This window comes from Mastomys coucha, unplaced genomic scaffold (genome assembly GCF_008632895.1).
Source record: "Mastomys coucha isolate ucsf_1 unplaced genomic scaffold, UCSF_Mcou_1 pScaffold16, whole genome shotgun sequence".
NCBI classification, from domain to species: Eukaryota; Metazoa; Chordata; class Mammalia; order Rodentia; family Muridae; genus Mastomys; species Mastomys coucha.
The window spans coordinates 15,015,050-15,034,470 of NW_022196898.1; the positions used below are offsets into that span (position 1 = coordinate 15,015,050).

The following is a 19,421-nucleotide window of genomic DNA, read 5'->3' on the forward strand; positions in this document are numbered from 1 at the left end:
TGAAGCTCCCTTCTCTGTGATAACTCCAGCCTTTGTCAAGTTGACACACAAAACCAGCCAGTACAGGGGGCTAACTGCAAGTTTCTGAGCCTCAGCCTCTCAGGACTGGTTTCTCGCCTGTGCAGTAAGGAGCGCGGTATCCAGTTCAGAGTCACCAAAATCAGAGTCACCAACATCTGACCAGTAAGCTCCCACTATGGGTTAGGGTTCTTGATTAGAGTCACCAACATCTGACCAGAAAGCTCCCACTATGGGTTAGGGTTCTTGATCAGAGTCACCAACATCTGATCAGTAAGTTCCTACTATGGGTTAGGGTTCTCAATCAACATCATTTTCAACTGTCCCTTGGCTGAAGTTTGTACTTTCCCTTCCATATTTTCAGATTCTTCTGTTTTGTGGCTTCAGAAAACTTAGCAGAACTCAGAAAAGAGAGGGTCTCTGGGAGGGGAAATTCAGATGCTTAAAGAGTCTCTCCCAGTTCAAGGAAGTGTTTCATTTATTCATCACTGCTAAGTAACTGTCATCAAAACTGCTTCTTCCTAAGCTGTATGTTTCTATAAAATGTGACAGAAGGCCTTACTGCAGGGGATTTTATCATGTCCTGTCCACAAGGGAAGGAAACCTATGTTTAAAGATGATTCTAACAGAAAAAGAGTCCAGACTTGCTGTAGACACTGACTGGGCAAGTTATTTTTTCCTCTAGAATTTCTTGAGAGTAAAGTAGTCCAAACACATTCCACGAGATGATAGTAGATGGGAGATGAGAGCAAACATTAAAAGATAATTTTATGTTTTGTAAATCCCCAATTATTTACAAGTAATTAAAATTATTCTATTTTTTAAAAGAATTCTTATGATCACTGGATGTAAAACCACATTATGAAGTGCTTTATGATTGAGGAATGGGCCCAATATTTTCAAAGAAGTAGGTGAATTAGTTTAATGAAAGAAAGGGCTGTGGTCTCAGCATGTAACCTGAATTCCTCAGGCTTGGCCCATGCAGATACACCTCCTCAGAAAGGATTTCCTTTCTATCTTCTAAAGCCATCTTTCTCTCTCCATACTCTCCAGCCCCATTTTATTTTATCACTGGAAATGACAGCCACATGCTACCTAACAGTCAGGACATTTCCTTAGAAATACATTGCTAGGTATGCCTATCATTGTGTGAGCATCACAGAGTTTTCATATAAACCAAACTAGCTATGATGTCATGGTGTTCTATACTTTATGCTACCAGCATTGTGTCTATGGTCCACCATTGACCAAAATGCCATCATACAGTATGTCTATCTATCACACTGCATGTCTGTATGAGGTATGCCATCATACAGTGTGTCTATCTATCACACTGCATGTCTGTATGAGGTATGCTTACATGCTTTCTTGCTTATTGTTGGTTTCTCTAACCAAAATGAAAATGCCTTCTTTTTTGTTCGTGTCATTGCTGTGCCTGCAGAGGCTGGAGCAGCATCTGAGAAGCACTCTTACAGTTATTTGTTGGATAACTTGACAAAATCTCCACAGAACAGTTTTTAAAATCCTGCTTATAATATGTGTCCTCTTATATACCAGGCATGGAGAGGCATGCCTCTAATGACAGCACTTGGAAAGGGCAGATCTCTATGGGCTCAATACAGTCCATCTCTGTACAGTCTACTCTGTATAGAGTTCTAGGCCTGCTAAGGTTACATAATGAGACTTTCTCTCAAAACACCTAAATAAATAAATAAATAAATAAACAAATAAATAAAATAATTTGTGTCCTACTGTAAAACAAGTGTTTCAACCCAAACTGATTCATTAAGTCACTTATTTTAGAAAGACATCTGCATTATTTTTATGATTTAATTAGCTCATTTCTGATTGATATACCTTTCCTATATATCTTTACAGGCTCAATCAGTCCATCTGTGAATGTAGTCACAATAATAGGCTTCTTTTTCTTGCCTCTATTCTCAAAAGGAACATTTTCAGCAGTGTACTGATATGAATTTGGAGGTATCATTATCTCATTAGGGAAGTTCCTGTATTCCTAGATGGGAGCCAGTGAGACGACTGAATGGTTAAAGGCCATTGCTGCCAAACTTGATGATGTGAGTTTAATCCTAGGTGCCATATGGCAGAGAGAGCTGTTCTCTGTATATGTATGCAGACATATATGCACAGGCATGCATGTGCATGAGCACACACACACATACTAAATGAAATTTTTAAAAAGAGATGATATTCCTAAAATGCTAACTTTAAAAATTTTATGTTTGAGCAAAGACTTCAGCTGTTAATACACTCATAGGCTGTTCCTCCTGGCTATCAAATATAAAAGCATCTGATGCAGTCATGATACATTAACCTTTTCATTTTTTGTTAGACCTAATTTGTTAATATGTTGCTCTTTACCTTGGCATCTGTTTTCATAAATGACATTGGCAGCAAATTCATTTTCTCACAGTGTCCTTGTCTAATATAATTATCTAGCTGTTGTTAGCCATTAAAAAAAAAAGCCTGAGCATGCTTCCTCTTTCTGTTTTCTGGAGGTTTGCACTAGCCAGGTGTGAGTTCTCCCTCTGGCACTTGATAGAATTCACTGCTGAGCCCAGCTAAGCCTAGGCTGTCCCTGTGCTTCTGTGAGAACTGGGAGAAGCCACAAACCATGTTGAACTGATTTGGTAACTTCAGAGAATTTATATCTTGTCTGAAGTCCTGTCAGGGCTGAGTGTACATTCAATTGGCTCTCACTTCTGAAATTTAGCTACCCAGAGTCCCATACCAGTTGTAGGGAGTTTATACAGACTACAACCACCATCCCAAACTCAGGTTTTATGCCATTAGCCTATGAGGGATGTCAAAAGCACTATTCAACTCATTGTTTATCCTTTGAGCATCAGAACCACCTTTGCCTCACTGATAGATAGGCATTCCAAGACTAAGCTCTCTGCTTGGTGTCCAGCCTCTCCCAGATCTTGATTCTGATGCTTCACTGAGCAATTACCCCCCTCCCAAGCCCTCAAACCAAGGCACTTTTATCATCTCCACATTCTAAATCTAGTTGGATTGCTCAGACACCATTACCAGACAGCAGTAACTCACAGCAAAACACAGGCCTTATGACAGAGATGGAAACCAGATTCTTCGTACAGAAACAGGCAGCGCTGATTCTGTCTATGAGCATAGTTAATGGGTCGTATTTTAGTCTGGACTCTGACTGAGGAGCAGAAGTTCAGCGGCAAAGAGAAAGAATGATTATTTCAATAAAGAGAGCAGAAAGAACAAAAGGGAACACAGATGTGGTGAAAGTGGTGTGGCCAGTGAGGCAGGCAGGAGACAAGGCTTCCAACACTCCATTTGTCAAGTGACTCAGCTTTCTAACTTTCTACCATTTCATGTGAAATAGTGGTAACATTTTCTACCTCTAAAGACATCTTAGTTAAAGGATGCCCATTATGTGAATAAGACAACACCTGTACATGAAAGCCATAAATAAATAAAGCAAAGGACCTCATGATACAGTTAAAGGGAGTGGTAAAGGGGAGGGAGCACAAATTTTGTTCATGCTTGTTTTAGCTGTTTACATTAACATATGCTTTTAAAAAGACATTACTATGCCTATTCAGAATTGGAAAGAAAAAAAAGAGATGGGGGTCTCCAAACAGAGCCACACGACATGGGATTATGAGGTCCATATAGAGACCTCAAAGGAGACTTCATGAAAGGCAGCAACAGTCACCCAGAGGCCAAGGTTAAATTATTAAGTAATAAGACATTACTTTCTAGTTGTACTGAAGGTTTTACCTTAAGTCCATCCCATACCTCTATCTCCCTGCCATCCTTTGCTAGTCTCATGTTCTCTTAAGATACTCTCTGTCCTCCTTGATGGCTGCACACTTTTTTCCAGCTCTTCATTCTCCTGTGGGACATGGAACATTCTACTAGCCCTGCCCTAGTCACTTCTCTGTACACCTTAGCATTTTATTCCCCCCAGCTCAGCACTTTCTAGCTGTTATTTCAGACTACCCTATTTTTCAATCCATAAGACAGTTTTTCTTAACATGCATATTCCTCTATGGTAGAGCAGAGGGCATACTCCATCTCAATGAATTCTTGTGACTAGATGTAATAGCCATGGGTAATAGTGGTAAGATCTTATCTATTGTCCCCAATACTTCTTACCAGGGAGGATTGAAGATAATTTTCAAAATAAATAGCAAGATCTAGTTAAAAACCCTATGATTAAGTGTTCATCTGCACAAATTAAAAATGATTGCCACAGCAGCACCTAGAAGACATTGAAGCCAGAGGCATTTTCTTATTCTTAACCCCTCTTCTCCTGAAAGACTGAAGAGGCTCTATTGCTTAGGGTGAGAATACCTACCTACAAATCAAATGACCAAAGTGTAAGACTCTAGACTCCCCCATCTCTACTCTGCAAAGTCAATAGACCTTGGAAGCCTTAGTTAGATGCCCATGAAACAACCCACCCTGCTCACTTCAAATAGGAAAAATGAATATGGTAGGTTTGAAGGAGGCAGTACTTTACAAATATACAATTTTTAAGAGATTGAATTTGGCTTACACTAGGGAAGAAACAAACTAGAAATAAACACTCTATTTTTATTAGTTTTACTACCTCTCCAAGAATCTTCTAGAAGAAAGCTAAATGTCACTGAAGAAGCTAGAATAAGACATGTTGTTTTTGCCATGTAGTAAAATGGGCTCCTAAGGGTGCAGTCTATTTTCAAAGGTAGGTTCCAGAACTGGCAGAGGAAGTTGAGTAAAGATAACAACAAAAAGCTTTGGACGAGTATTAGCTGGAAGATAATCACACCATATTGATTCTGGGTGGAGGAGAGGTGAATAGAGACCTTCTTCTCAGATGGCATATACAATGGCAGCAGCTGCCTCCACAGCCATGTGTTGACTTCCTACTTAGCTGAACATGCAGAAGACAGCTGAAGGGAAAAATAAAAGGATGTCTCCAGCCAAAGAACATGGAGAGGTTGAACACATTGTATTCTGTGGATGACATCAATCTGTTCAGCTCCATGTTGCCTCCTAACACCCCTCCCAAGCATTGCACTTACCCTCTACCAACTATTCTGAAGTCTGTGCGTGTTTCTGCTTACCAGCTTTATTCTGCTCTCACATCCAAGAAAGAATGCAGTGAGAGTTCCTGCTACAGTGCTCAATAAAATGTGGAAGTGGCTCAGGATATACATGAAGGTAGTAATTACATGCCAGTCATCTACCATTATTGAAAGTAGCTCACTGAAGACATGGAAACATTCCTAAATGACCAAGAACAGTGATTTGTGGGCCATTTTAAAAGCAATTTCTCATTAGTTCCTTGCCATTCTGTTTCATATAACACTCAGTTACCAAGTGGAACTTTCTTAAATCCATTTACTGAAACTTCCTTGTTCACAGTGTTGGACTAATGGACTTGCATGCTTTAATCCCATGTGTATTTTGGTTGTAAATGCTCAACAAACATAGGCCAGTGTTCATTTATCAAGACATGTCTTGTTTCTCCTTCTATGTACTTAATGAATTTTCATCCACACTGGAACTTGCAGTGTCAACAAAATCATTCTCTATTATTTGGGAAGATTATTAGTGTGAATGAATTATTCTTGAAGTGGGTATTGCAATTTCTGGTGTGTGTGTGTGTGTGTGTGTGTGTGTGTGTGTGTGTTTCCTTGCTTAAAAAAATCCAGTAGGTTCTAGACTTACAATAAACATTGTCAAAGCAGTATGTCTTATCTTAGAAAGGTTACTTTACCAGTTGTAAACATGAATTCTGAAAATATATGCAGAATGTTCACATGAACATAAATTGACTGGCATGTGACTGTAGAGCACTGCCTCAAGCACTGAGGAAAGAAGGAAAGACAGCCCCTCCTTCATACATCATATATGTTACCACATACAAAAGTTCCCACTCAGACCTATCCAGGGATGGTGCTTCAACCAGTAGTCCATGGAGATTACACTATTACTACTTCAAAGAAATTTAGTGACAGTACTAAGGATGCTTGCTAAGCATTACAGTAATCCAGTGGGTTCCTTAAAACCACATTGAAGTCAGGCAGTGGTAGTACACACCTTTAATCCCAGCATTTAGGAGGCAGAGGCAGGTGGATTTCTGAGTTCAAGGCCAGCTAGGTCTGCAGAGTGAGTTCCAGGATAGCCAGGGCTATACAGAGAAACCCTGTCTCAAAAATAAATAAATAAATAAAACCACAATGCTGCATAAGCCTTGCTTTGACTTCCTTTGAAAAGGTAAAAGGTATTCTCGCTCACTGAGGCTTGTTTATTTTTCTTCTTTGAAGCCATGACTTGGCTGAGCCTAGATGATTGCTAGTTCTTAACCAGCATTACTCTTGCTAACTATAGGCAATCAAAGCTGTTTCAACACATATGAAATACAAGACCTGAAAGGACACATCCAACTAAAGTGCTTGTGACCATGGATATATTTCTGTTCCTTGCTTCTTGTCTGTTTTGTGTTAACTTAAAATATAAAGGTTGTTTTAAAGCATGTAAAGAAAAAAATAATAAAACAAAAAGCACTGAATATAGGAATTCCAAACATATAAACTATTTTGTTTAAAGATATTTCTAATTTATTGTGTTCATTGACAGTTTTATTCTTGTATATCATGCATTTTGATTGCCCTCTCCAGTCCTCTTTTCGCCCCTCTCCCACTATCCTTATCAACGGCCCTCATCCTCTCTTCTAATCTCTTTCCAGACTTTTTCAGGACTTTTGGCTTGTCTACTTGCTTTAACCAGGGCCATCAGTGTGACCATTTAGTGGGAACTATCCATTGGAGCCTAGGGGAGTCAGCCATGGGTACACAACCGAAGGCAATGGTTTTCCTCCCTGAATCTATCTAGAGTCCTCCAAGCCCTTCCTCCATCCATGCCTGACTCTTGATAGGCCCATTCCAGTGCAGACTCAATACAGGCATCCATCGTTATTTTGATTCATCTATGTCTAAGACAATATATCTCTGTCTTCTTACTCGGAAAACAATGTTTCTTTTAGAAGTTCTCTGGTTTAACTTTTGTATTCTTTCTGCCTCCTTTTCCTTTGTGTTCCCTGAACCCTAGCATCAGTGATATAAATGTCTTGTTTAGGGATGAGCCACCATTGTTTACTCACTCTCATGAGTCTCTACATTCATCATTGTTCACTGGAAAGAAAAGCATCTCTAATTAAGGCTGACAGTAGCATTTGTGTATGGACAAAAATGTAAGTAGGCATTCTGATGTTGTAACCAAAGCAATTTACAAGGTGTTATGGTTACAGAAGGATCAGAGTCTGTCTATGGGAGGGAAGCTAAGAACCTATGTCAACTACTAGCACAAGGTAGAGAAGGAGTGCAATTTTAGAAACCTCAAAGTCAGCCCCTGATGATGTACTTCTGCTGCAGGCTGAGCCAGTTGAGGGTTCCTCAACCTGTGGGAGAAATTGGGGTCCCGGTAATCAGATGGGCAAGGAGTTGGCAAGAATGACACACAGATGTGAACACAAAGGAATGTTGAATTTGAGTGTATTTTCTCAAAATAAGTATCAGGCTTAAATGGTCATTACAGAAGGCAAAAGGAAGTTAGATAATACACCAGTCAAGGTATATCGAGGTCCTCTGAAGCACAATGGTTCTATAGAAAAGTATATACATGTAAATTGACAGGAACTAAGTAGTGGTTACAACTGAAAGAAAGTTAGCCTTACCTAAGGTCATTTTAATCTTAGAAGCCAGGTGCAAATAGTTTCCATTTCAGTCTATTGACTTACTGGTCCTTAGTAAACACCCAACTCTGCTAATCCTCTGGGCTAGCAGAGATATGCCCCAGGGGTTCCATTTTGCTAGCCTTACCTAGAACAAAAAAAAATCTAATTCCTGGGAATGACTCAGCTGCAATTCTAATGTGGTCTGCCATACATGACTGTAATAAGGACTCTTAGTTGAACTTGCCCTGGGATAATTAACTCTTATTCAGTAAACTTCAATGGTGGACCTCCTTCACTATCACCCTAACAATGCTGGAAGCAATTAGTCTGAATGGGTAACATTCTTTACGAAATCCCAAACCAAGGTTCGGCTCAGCATAGATTAGGATGTTGGAACATTGGTAGAGATCAGAAAGCAACGTCCAATTTAGCTTAACTTTTAGTCAAATCATTCCATGAGGGTACCTTTATACCTAATACAGAAAGAAAGCACAGGAGACCCTCCATCGACTATCACAAGGACAAATCTGGACCACTTCTGAGTTAGGATTGCCAAAATGGCTCCAGGAGACCAGCTTCTTTGAAGCTTTATGCCTCAGGGACTACTGTCACACAGACTCTACTGGAGTGGGTGTACCATACTTCCTTCAGCAAAACCACACCTTATAAACAACAAACAGTGCCACAAACTCGGGGCCAAAATTCAAATGCCTGAGATCATGATAACATCTTATTCAAACTACAAGATGGTCATTCCCATGTCAATAGTGCCATTGTTCTACAGTGGGCACATTTTGCCTGATAGGTTGGTCTTGTAATTAAGGTTTAAATTTTAAACTGTAGATAAACTATAAAATTTGTCTCTGAAATATTAATATGTAGTAGGATAGCCACTTCCATCCTTTCACTCTTAAGTTCATCTTATTAACTAGAAAAAGGCAAACGTTTCTTACCAAGCTTGTTCTGTTTTTATTTGTTTGTTTGTTTGTGTTTTATGTTGCTGGGCTAAAATATTGACCCAAAACAACTTGGGGAGTAAAGTGTTTATTTCATTTAACAAGTCTTTGTGGGAATCCAGGGCAGAAGCTCAAGGCAGGAATCTAGAGACAGTTACTGAAGCAGAGATCATGAAGGAGCACTGATTGACCTGGATCGATGGATGATTTTTTTGGTGTCAGATTCCTGATAAAGTAAACCAGGGGATGAAATAAATAGAAGATCAAAGCTGAGATCAGGTGGTCTTGCACAAGGTATGTCTTATGCCAAGCAAGTTCACTAAGAAGTACAGCATCTTAGATTACTATTTCTAAGATAAAAAAAAAAGGATGAAGTCAGTAGAAGCTATCATGCAATGGACAAAAGTCAGCAAGAAGCTAATTATACAGAGTTGTACAGGAGAGACACAGAATATCTCAAGGATCTCAGAGACCAGCATATGGGACAATAACCATAGCCTGTACAGTGAGAAGAGTTAGGTTCTCAGGGTCCACCACAGCTCCCCTAAGACCCTGGCCCCAGGACATTTCTGACTCTGCCAAGCTTATTCTTGGTTTTAGAGAAGGAGTTCTATTCCTTTCCCACACATAGGGTTTCAGGGAAAAGCTCCTAAGACTATGGCCTAGGCTATTACTGGCTCTCCCAGTAATGTTCTGGTTCCATCTTTGTATATCAGGGCCCCAGGGAAAGGCTTGGATCAGCCAAGCCCTCAGTACTGATTACGGTTTGCTCTCCATGATTTGTTTAGCATGCTATCTTATACCATTAAAAACCACCTGCCCAGGAGTTATACCATGAACGGTGGGCTGGGCCCTCCAATACCAATCATTAATCAAGAAAATGCCCCACACAGATATGCCAGGCCAGTCTAATGGTGGCAACCCCTTTATTGAAGTTTCCTGTTCCAGATGACATTAGTGTATCTAGATGACAGAAACTCACTAACTCAATACCCAAACTCACCAACACAGTGCCCAATCATAACTTCCTATTACTAGTCAGATAAACTATTGACTATTTCAACCTATTCATTTCTGCCATGACTGTATCCTCTCTTCATTTGATAAGACCAAAGAAAACTTAAGAGTTTTCTAGCAAATTCACAATTTAATAAAGTATACAGCCCCTACTACTTCAAGTTTCCTGGGTTAGCTTCATCTGTTTCAGTATATATTTGACAGAAATAGTCATTCTTTAACATTTCTAGTGATAATTATTTGTAAAATGGAATTGGACAGCAAATAGCAGGCAGCATTGAAAATAGAAGGACTCAGGGTGATGGTGATTCTACCTTAGCCCTGGCATCTAAATAGTCAGTTACTTCAGCTCAGATTTCTATCATCTTAATTAGGACAGGCAACGTAATAACACAACTAAACACATATGGTGAGACTCATAAAACATTTGGGATGGTTTGGCTGCTGATTCCTACTTGATTATATTTACTAGAATATATTGACATGTACATGAGAAGTAGTAATCACCACTGTACCTCAAGGCAAGAGAGCTAATATACCCTGGCTCCCAGAACCGGCACTGTGTAATCAGAGAGAGGTATCCTTTATTTCTCTTTCTTTATTTTATTAATTTACAAATGTTGTTCCCCCTTCCCGATCTCGCTTCTACTAAATCCCCCATCCCACCCTCCCTCCACTTTCCCTCTAAGAGGGTGCTCCTCCACCCACCCACACACTCCCACCTCAACCCTCTAGCATCCCCCTAAGCTGAGGCATCAAGCCTCCACAAGACCAAGTGCCTTCCCTTCCACTGATACCAGATAGAGCAGTTCTCTGCTACATATGTAGCTGGAGCCATGGACCCATCCATGTATGCTGTTTGGTTGGTGGTTTGTTTCCTGTGAGCTCTGAGGGTTCAGTTAGTTGACATTGTTGTTCTTCCTATGGGGTTCCAATCCCCTTCAGCTATTTCAGTCCTTCCCCTAACCCTTCCATTGGGGTCCCCAGGCTCAGTCCAATGGTTAGCTATGAGTATCTGCATCTGTATTAGTCAGGTACTGGCAGAGCCTCTCAGAGAACAGCCATATTAGGCTCCTGTCAGCAAGCACTTCTTGGCATCAGCAATGGTGTTGGGGTTTGGTGTCTGTAGGTGGGAGAGAGATGTCCTTTCACAAAGTATTCAAGAACAATGTGTTGTGCAGAATGTGTTATAGGGTGGGTAGAATCTTCACTGACTCTTGCTAGCTATGAAACTCAAATCCATCACTAAAACTGTCTCAATATCCACCTCTTATAGGCAAAGAAGCTATCAACTCATAGTTGTTATTAATCAGGAGTAAATGAGGTGGTGGATGTAAAGAAGTCGACCCAAGTGCTCTATAAAGAATGTACCCATAATGACCTAAACACTTAGCATAAAGACCTGAGTCTACTTATGCTGCAAAAATCTGAGCGTTCTATATATTCAACCTATACTAATGAAGGAAAGGCTTCAGAGAAGGCATATGAGAAGTTAAGCTACCTTTCTGAAGAAATGGAAATATTTTCTCATGCTGTTAGCATAGTATCTGCCTCCTATGGAGCTAAAACTGGATGACTCTTGACAGCTGACACAAAGATGCCTGATGTCCTCATTTTTCTTCTGGGAAGACATTCAAATTCCCTTTGCTCTGGTGCATTAATAAACTTGCCTGCTTAAGAATAATGGTTACAAGTCCCAAAGACCCTTCTCCTACAATGTGCAATGGAGACTTTATTCTTCTCCCTTCTGTTTGTTATTTTCTTGTATGTGTCCCCAGTCTTGAGTATCATTACTGCACTCTTACATAAGAACCTGGGCAGGGGGCAGATGTCAGGAGATAGATCAAAGATTGCTTGTAAAGTGTATCTTTTCAGTCTTTTTATGAGAAGCTCTTTGGGGGAGAAAATAAGAATGTTGGTGCATGGTATGTTTGTTGTACAGTAGATCAAGTCAAAGTGCTATTATTTTGCTAATTATCTTAATTAGAAAAACAAAGCACATTTTGAGAAGCATTTTTTTAAAAAATTCATCTCTACTATGCTCATATTTTATTAATTTAAAAAAATCTCAAAAGGTAGAAGTATTTTGAAGAAGAGATTTAAAAATACAAATGTATGTGCTTCAGGCATTTTCTTCTTGCAATGCCATGGGCATATTTTGGCAACTATGCTCTAGAACTGAGCAGAGTACTGCTTCAGGACTGAGTGCTCAAACTGGCCATTCAGGACTCAGGTATAGTCTTTCCATTGCCTCCTGCCCCCACCCCATTGAAAGACTGGAGAATCTTAGAATGAGGGCATTTAATAGAAATGTATGTATAATGTGTAACCTTTACTTAAAGAAGGCATAGGCTCTGTGAGCCAGGAATGTGGACTGGTCAGTTCCAGGAACAGGATAGTGGTCAGCTATTAAGAAGATAACATTGCCCAGAATAAGGAACAGGACAACGGTCAGCCATTGAGAAGATAGCATTGACCAAACCACAGGATATTGGTCATCTAATTAGTCCTAGGAGCAGTCAGCCATTAAGAAGATAGTGTTGACCAAACCACATTCCTCTAGACAATGAGTGTGCAGGATGACTTCCTTGTGACCAGACTCAGCTAGGTAGTGGGTTCCTTTGGAATTTTCCATTGTTCCCTTGTTATGTTTCCCTGGTAACCCCTTCACCCCCTAGTTTGTGGTTTTTTCCTTTAAATACCGCTTACTCCTCTTGCTCATGGTCGAACCCCTCTGGCCTGCCAGGCTATGAGTTCGACCCCAGATCTGGAATAAACCTCATGTGATTACTGCAAGTTCAGTCTCTCATGAGTCATTGGGTGGTTGCGTCATCCCAAGACATGAATAAGAATCTCCCCAGTTCTGGGGGTCTTTCACCATCTCCTGCTCCCATGTTTCCTTTTTAATACCTCCTCCTTCACTCACATCATCTCTATAGGTACCTACGGCAATTGGTAGCTGAGTAGATTCTTACTTAGCTTAGACTAATGTTTTACATGATTATTTTCCTAATGTAAAATTTACATCTGCCCTAATTTCCCCCTTTTACTAATAAATACATGCAGCACCTCAAAGTTATTTGCTGCCAATGATTCTGCAGTCAGTATTGGTTTTGGTCACCCTTGAGTATGCCATCTGGAATGGCTACACCTCCCTCACCAGGAAAACATAGAGAAAATTCTTTACAGAAACAATCCCATCTTTTGTTTCTGGGTACAGATGGCAGTGTGAGGAAGAGGTGTTTGACACAGCTGGAATGTGTGTGACTGAAGAGTCTGTATCATGTGGGGTTCTCCTAAGAGAGGACATTTTCTTCAGAGAGTTTCCATTCGTCCTCTAAAGACAAAATACATACTGGAGATATGAAATGGCAATGCAAACATCTGTCATTGACAGGAAATGGCAAAGTCACTTCAAAGAAGATTTATTTTAAAAACACAGAAATATTGTAAGGATGTCTTCATTTTAATCCCAAGTGTGGGATATGAGGCTGCTTCAGATGGTCCGCAGCAGCTGACTATGACACTCGACCTCTGGCAGGTGCATGATTTTGCCTGCTGCAGATAGTTTCTGTGATTTTACGGTATTTGGAATTCTGGGAACTTTCCAGAGGGATATAAATGCTAGGGTCCAAAGAAGCATGGTGGGTTGTTGGTTGGTTGTTGGTTATTGATTGGTTGTTGGTTGTTGTTGGTTATTGTTGGTCACAGTTCGTTAAGTAGTCATGTGCAAAGAAACAACAAGGAAAAGAAATTAGATATCCTGACAGCGAACATTAAACTTGCCCCAAGGAACTCAATGCTCCTGATCAGCAGGAAGTAGTCTAACAATAACATCTACCTCCTGACTTTATTCAGGGATCTCTTCCCTTTCCTCTCTATCCTTTTTGTTTTCTCTTATCTCCTGTTAAGGGATTGGAAGGGTAGAAGAAACGGGATGGAGAAGGATAGAAGAAAGAACTCACAAAGTAGCAAAAGACCAGTTACAATGTGGTTTGCCCAAGCCTGACAACACAGCCCATGAGACCAGAACAGCTGAGGTGAAAGGCCCAACATGTTTAAAAAGTGGAAGCTCATAGTGAACAGGACCCCCAAAACAGCCTTCCAATGTTGCCAGAAGCTGTTTGAGTCAAATCTGTCTTGTACAAGCAGAACACAAAATAAAATTTAACAGGTTTTCTCTCTGGTACAATTTTCCATCACAAAAAAAAAAAAAAAAAAAAAAAAAAACAGCCATCTGCAATCTACTATGACAGAAGCTCTGTCAAATGACTGCACTGCCTTCCCAACATACCTCCCTCCAGGTCTGTCACCTGCACCATTGTTGTACTATCCACCAGACCCCTCAAGGGCAGCAGATGCTCCTTGGCCACCCTCCTCATTAGGGACTCTGTGTTAGTCATGGTTTTAAACACCTCAGAGTTGTGGTGAATCCATAATTAATTCTTTCATGGTTCCCAAATGAGAGCTGCTCATTTGCTTTTAATGCCTCCGGGGGAAGAAGATGAACTATCTGTCAGTGATAATTCAAAGGGAAAGAAGGATTACAGAGGCTGGACCTTAGTGCTAAAAATGTCTGAACTCCAGAGGAATTCCTTTATTGGCCGAGCATACAGGCAGTGCTTTGGGAGCCCAGTAGAGCTCTGCAGTCTGGAGAGATATCAGCCCCGTATCGAGGTCCCATAGAAAGCCCCTGTCAATCGAACCCAGTACTTTTTTAGACTCTGATACTTTCCTATTGCAGCTACTGCAATTACCTCCTAATTGAACTCTCTCCCTCCAATAGCAGCCTCCTCCACTCCATCCTCCACACTGCTGTCAGTATCTTTCTAAAATGCAAATTGGATGACATTTCATCCTGCTTTAATAGTCTGATAGCTCTATATCACTCACAGGTTACCTTTCAAATTAAACGCGATGTTCAATCTGTCTCTCTCCAGCCCCATTCCATCTTTCCAGCACTTCTCCAGGATCCAGAGATGTCCTCAGACCCACTGACCATCTGTGCCTTCCTGTTCAGTTGCGCCTCTTACCATCCCCCACTTCTTCCCCTGGTGAATCTCTCAGCTCAAATCCATCCTTCTGAGAAGACTCTATTCAGCACTGTAAGAGTTCCCCACCCACAGCTCCACTCCCACCTTTCCTCCTTAGCTGTATCTCCTTCACCTGTCACAGAGTGAGCCTTATCTTTCTTTATTTCCTTCATTACGCGCCCCCCCCCCCGAAACCAACTAGTGAGTCCCATAAGCTATTCAGTATATTCTCTCTAACTGCAGAGACACACCCAGTACCCTCCACAGTTCCCTAGCAAGGGTCATTCTTATTGACAGGTAATCCAATCCCAGGTTTCCAGATGGGAAGACCTCTGCTCAGCTATCATTTCTCTAAAAACACCTTAAATCAAATCATAGTGCTTTCAGTAAACAGGCAAATGTGATTCAGAAACAGTCTTCTGTTGCTACCTTTCGTTTCCTAGAGTGTGTATCTATTGCTTTAGTATCTATGGATATTTGTTTCGTCTTAAGCATATTGTACTAGAAAACCATGTGTCCTGGGTGAACCAGCTGCAAACTCATCAGAGATTCTACAACTGAGGTTCCATGCTTACTCTAGCCTTTGATATTGAAAATGTACTTAATGAATTGCTGAATTGAGTCTTGATCATTTTCTTCCTATTTTCTGTAGAGAGGCAATGAAACTCAAGTTAACAATGCATTAGAGAATAGAAACTTATCTGTGTCAAGATGAAGCTGCTTTGATCCATCACCAGTGACCAAGTTCATTCAGTTAGTCCTCAGGAAGCCACCTTGCAGGTCTGAATCTGGATTTCTACTCCGTGTGTTTGATGATTGCAATTTACATTCCCTATAATTAATTGAAAAAAAAAACAAAGAAATGACTCTTTTTTAAGATTTCATTAACAGTAAAGGAGCAAAGACTCCCCAAATATTTTCAATTTTATTGTCTACACTAGTTAGGAAAGTGTTTAGAAAAGCAAATTGTGTTTTTTTTTAAGGAAAAAAAATACAAGAAAATGTATTCCCACTATAGGTGGGAACATGTAAGAAGGGCAATGATCACAATGTTTCTTTCATAATCCTTGAGACAAATATTAAATAGGAAGGCATCCAGTACCTCTAAATCAAGAAGAGGTACATTTACATGTTTGTCACAGATTATATTCCCCTATCCATGGAGAGAATAGAAATAGAACTCTCTCCACACTTCATACAACCTCTCTTCATAAACTGACATTTAGCCAACCACATTTTAATTGAAAATATTTATATTAGAAAACTTTAATATAATTGTCATCAAACTTCTCAGAGCCAAATAAATAAATACCTGCTATTTTAATAATTGGTTCCAGTTATATTTTTAATCTCTCTACAAATCTGATGAGAGCTGATATGTAATTATTAAAAATGTGGCTTTGCTTAACTAGTAAATATTGGATTTCCTTATTGAGTAAAATCAGTAGAGACTATAATCTATTAGCTTGCCTTTGGCAATAGCTGTGGAAATGTCCTAAAGAAAAGCCAATTCCATATAATATTAGAGACCAGCTTATATTATGCCTCAGAGAGACAAAGCACAGCCCAAATAACAAAAAATAAATAATTCTTTTCTATTTGTTTTTTAGCTTCTCTATTATGATAGCATAACTAGAAATATTATTGCAGGAAGTAATTTAATGTTTCTGTGGGATAATACTAGAATAAGGTTTGTTGTCTGTTGATGGCCATTGAACAATTTGTTACAGAGTCACCTTGTTCTGGCTCTAAGAATGTAAGTGTGAAGGGATGGGAAAGGCATTTTTCCCCTATAACTAATCATATATTTCCCTAAAATTTCCTTTCTTGCTGATGGCAGATGAAGAGTATTTTTAAAATATCCTATTCAATGCTAATTCTATCTCATTTGACTTTAAACAGTCAAATTATTCATCTGGGATCTATCTCATCTGTTTTTCTTCCAAAAATGGCATCAGGGAGTAGAAGAAAGTATAGCAATCTCTCAGTTTGGGAGAGGATCAGGATCACCTATGGTGCTGTCCTGCTGGCCAAGCTCTGCTAGGGTGAAGCATCCAGGGCTTAGAATTATCTTGGGAATCCTGAGGCCCAAAAATAAGCTATCAGTCTGAGGTTCTCACACAACTGTCTGATGATTTCTCATCCTCTCATCCCTTCTGGAGTTATAACAAGACTGGGCAGGTTAGAGAAAATCAGAAAAGAGGGACCCCAGAGATTCTTGGCTTATTTTTCTCTCTTCCTACTTTCTTCAGAAGGGAAATGTTTTATTTCCAATAGGAGACTCATAGACACATAGCTACTTAATGAATTGAAGTAAGATGAGTACATAATCTAGTATCAGTGTGGAACATTTTAGTGTGTAAAAGGCAAGATAGACTTCAACACTGATATGAGTCAACCCTGAGATGCAGTCCCTAAGTAGATGAGGCTATGAATCCCACTTCTAGATTTAAGGTTTCTTGCTCATTGCTTATAATGACTCTTCCCTAATATCATTGCCCATCTGTTTGAACAAAACATCACTCATAAACCTTTGTGCATGCTAGAGTTTTTTATCGAGGATTGAGCCTGGGGCTTTGTATATTCCTAGGCAAATTTTCCACTTACTATGGAACCTATGTGATCAAACCTTTTATTATGCTTTATTTTTGAAACAGGATCTTACTAAGTTGTCCTAACTAGACCTAAACTTGCAATTAAAAACCTTTTGGATCAGCCTTCTAAGTACCTGAAATTATAAGCCTGTACTACAAGGCCCAATAAAACAAGGAAACATGTGTGTGTGTGTGTGTGTGTTTGTGTGTGTGTGTGTGTGTGCACGCACATGTGCACACGCACGTGCATGTATGTGTGTGTGTGTCTGTTTGTGTGTCTGCGTGTCTCTGTGTGTGTCTCTGAGAGAGAGAGAGATAGAGATAGAGAGAGAGAGAGAGAGAGAGAGGGAGGGAGGGAGAGGGAGAGAGGAGAGAAAAAGAAAAAAGAGAAGAGAGAGGAGACAGAGAGTGAGACAGAGAGAGGGGAGAGACCTAAGAGTTTAGTAACATTAGTAAACATTGGCTGAAATCAGTACTGAGCTATCCCAACATCTACTTTTATGTTGAATCCACAGAAAAACACACAAGGCAAAGCCTCAGCAGGAGAGTTTGGTTTGTAATGGATTTTCTAAAAATCACCTATAGGGTTGGTTTTTTGGTGGTTTTTGATTATGGATTGTGTTCTCCCTAGTAGTTATGTCCATTCAGTATTGACTCATGGAAACAGTATATCTATTCATGTCTGGATACATACTGAAGTAAAGAAATGCATTAGTATATGTGGAAACCTCAGATTGGTCTATGAAATTGTGGAGGAAATGTCTGACTTCTAAGCACTGTTTGCCCAGACAGAAGTGTGATGTCTTGTCTTAACTTAGTTGAGAAACATATCATTTTGTTATGGTGAGGCCATCAGAGATAACAACTCAGACAAAGTTTATAGCCAATAGAAAGTCTTTATTCCAACTGGTTGGGGCCACATTCCTGATGTCAGGACCCAAGTGTAGCACCAAGTATTTAGGGTAAGGGTTTTTAAATGTAAAAATCACATCCTTTTATCTCACTCAGGAGCTAGAAGAGGAGGTTTTGTGCAAGCAAGCAGTTTAACAGAAGCTAAGATAATCAGTTAGATGGGGCATCTTGACCTTGGGTTCCTAGAATATAGTTGGGTAATTTTCCACAGGATTTTTCATCAAGGAGATCAAATTCTAGTTAAATCTTAAATGATCTCAGCAAGAATACAAGACAAAGGAATTTCTGTACTCTCTTACCCTGTCACAATTTGTTTACCCATGATTCATCCATAGCATGCGTTATTATAGTTAAGAAAAACAAAGATAGCTGGGCTGGTATCCTGAGCAGACCTTGGGCGCAAGCTCTGCAGCCAGTCCCACAACACCCAGAGGAAGCTCCATTCCCATGCACTCTGACACGCTCAGGATCAGAGGTGAGGAGGACACAACATCTGCCCCAACACCTGGAGTAACTGGGACCAGTGGGACCAGGCACACAGGAACTCCACCAGCAGAGTGGCTCGGGTTCCTTCTGGTCTCTCTGGGCTGGTGTCTTGAGAAGACCTTGGGTGGAAACTCTGCAACCAGTTCCTCAACACCCAGAGGAAGCTGCTGCACTCCCAGGTACTCTAACAGGCCCAGGATCACAGGATCCTAGAATCACAGGATCACAGAGACAGCTTGACTCTGAGGAGTTCTGACACAACCAGGATCATCGGAAGGACAGGCTTCAGTCAGATTTAGCGAGGGCAGGTAGCACTACAGATATGCAGATGGCAGAGGACAAGTGTAAAAAAATAAACAACACAAACCAAGGTAACTTGCCATCATCAGAACCCAATTCTCCTACCATACCAAGTCCTAGACACACCATCACACTGCAAAAGCAAGATTCAGATATAAAATCACTTTTCATGATGATGATACAGGACCTTAAGAAAGACATAAAGAGCACCCTCAAAGAAATACAGGAGAACACAAGTAAACAACTAGAAGCCCTTCAAGAGGAAACACAAAAATCCCTTAAAGAACTATAGGAAAAACACAATCAAACCGATGAACGAAATGAACAAAACCATCCAGAATCTAAAAATGGAAATAGAAACAATAAAGAAATCAGAAAGAGAGAC

The 19,421-nt window shown here is 40.1% G+C and overlaps 1 protein-coding gene and 1 long non-coding RNA gene across 7 annotated transcripts in view; one reads left to right on the forward strand and one right to left on the reverse strand.

Annotated features, from left to right (window-relative positions):
* Kcnab1 (potassium voltage-gated channel subfamily A member regulatory beta subunit 1) overlaps positions 1-19,421 on the forward strand; it is a 442,167-nt gene that overhangs the window by 275,391 nt on the left and 147,355 nt on the right. The gene's annotated exons all lie outside the window — the stretch shown is intronic.
* LOC116092953 overlaps positions 15,450-19,421 on the reverse strand; it is a 143,763-nt gene continuing 139,791 nt past the window's right edge. For all 4 annotated transcript variants that reach the window (XR_004119571.1, XR_004119569.1, XR_004119568.1 and 1 more), the window contains one exon: positions 15,450-15,576. This is a non-coding gene — a long non-coding RNA (uncharacterized LOC116092953). The remainder of the gene's footprint in view (positions 15,577-19,421) is intronic.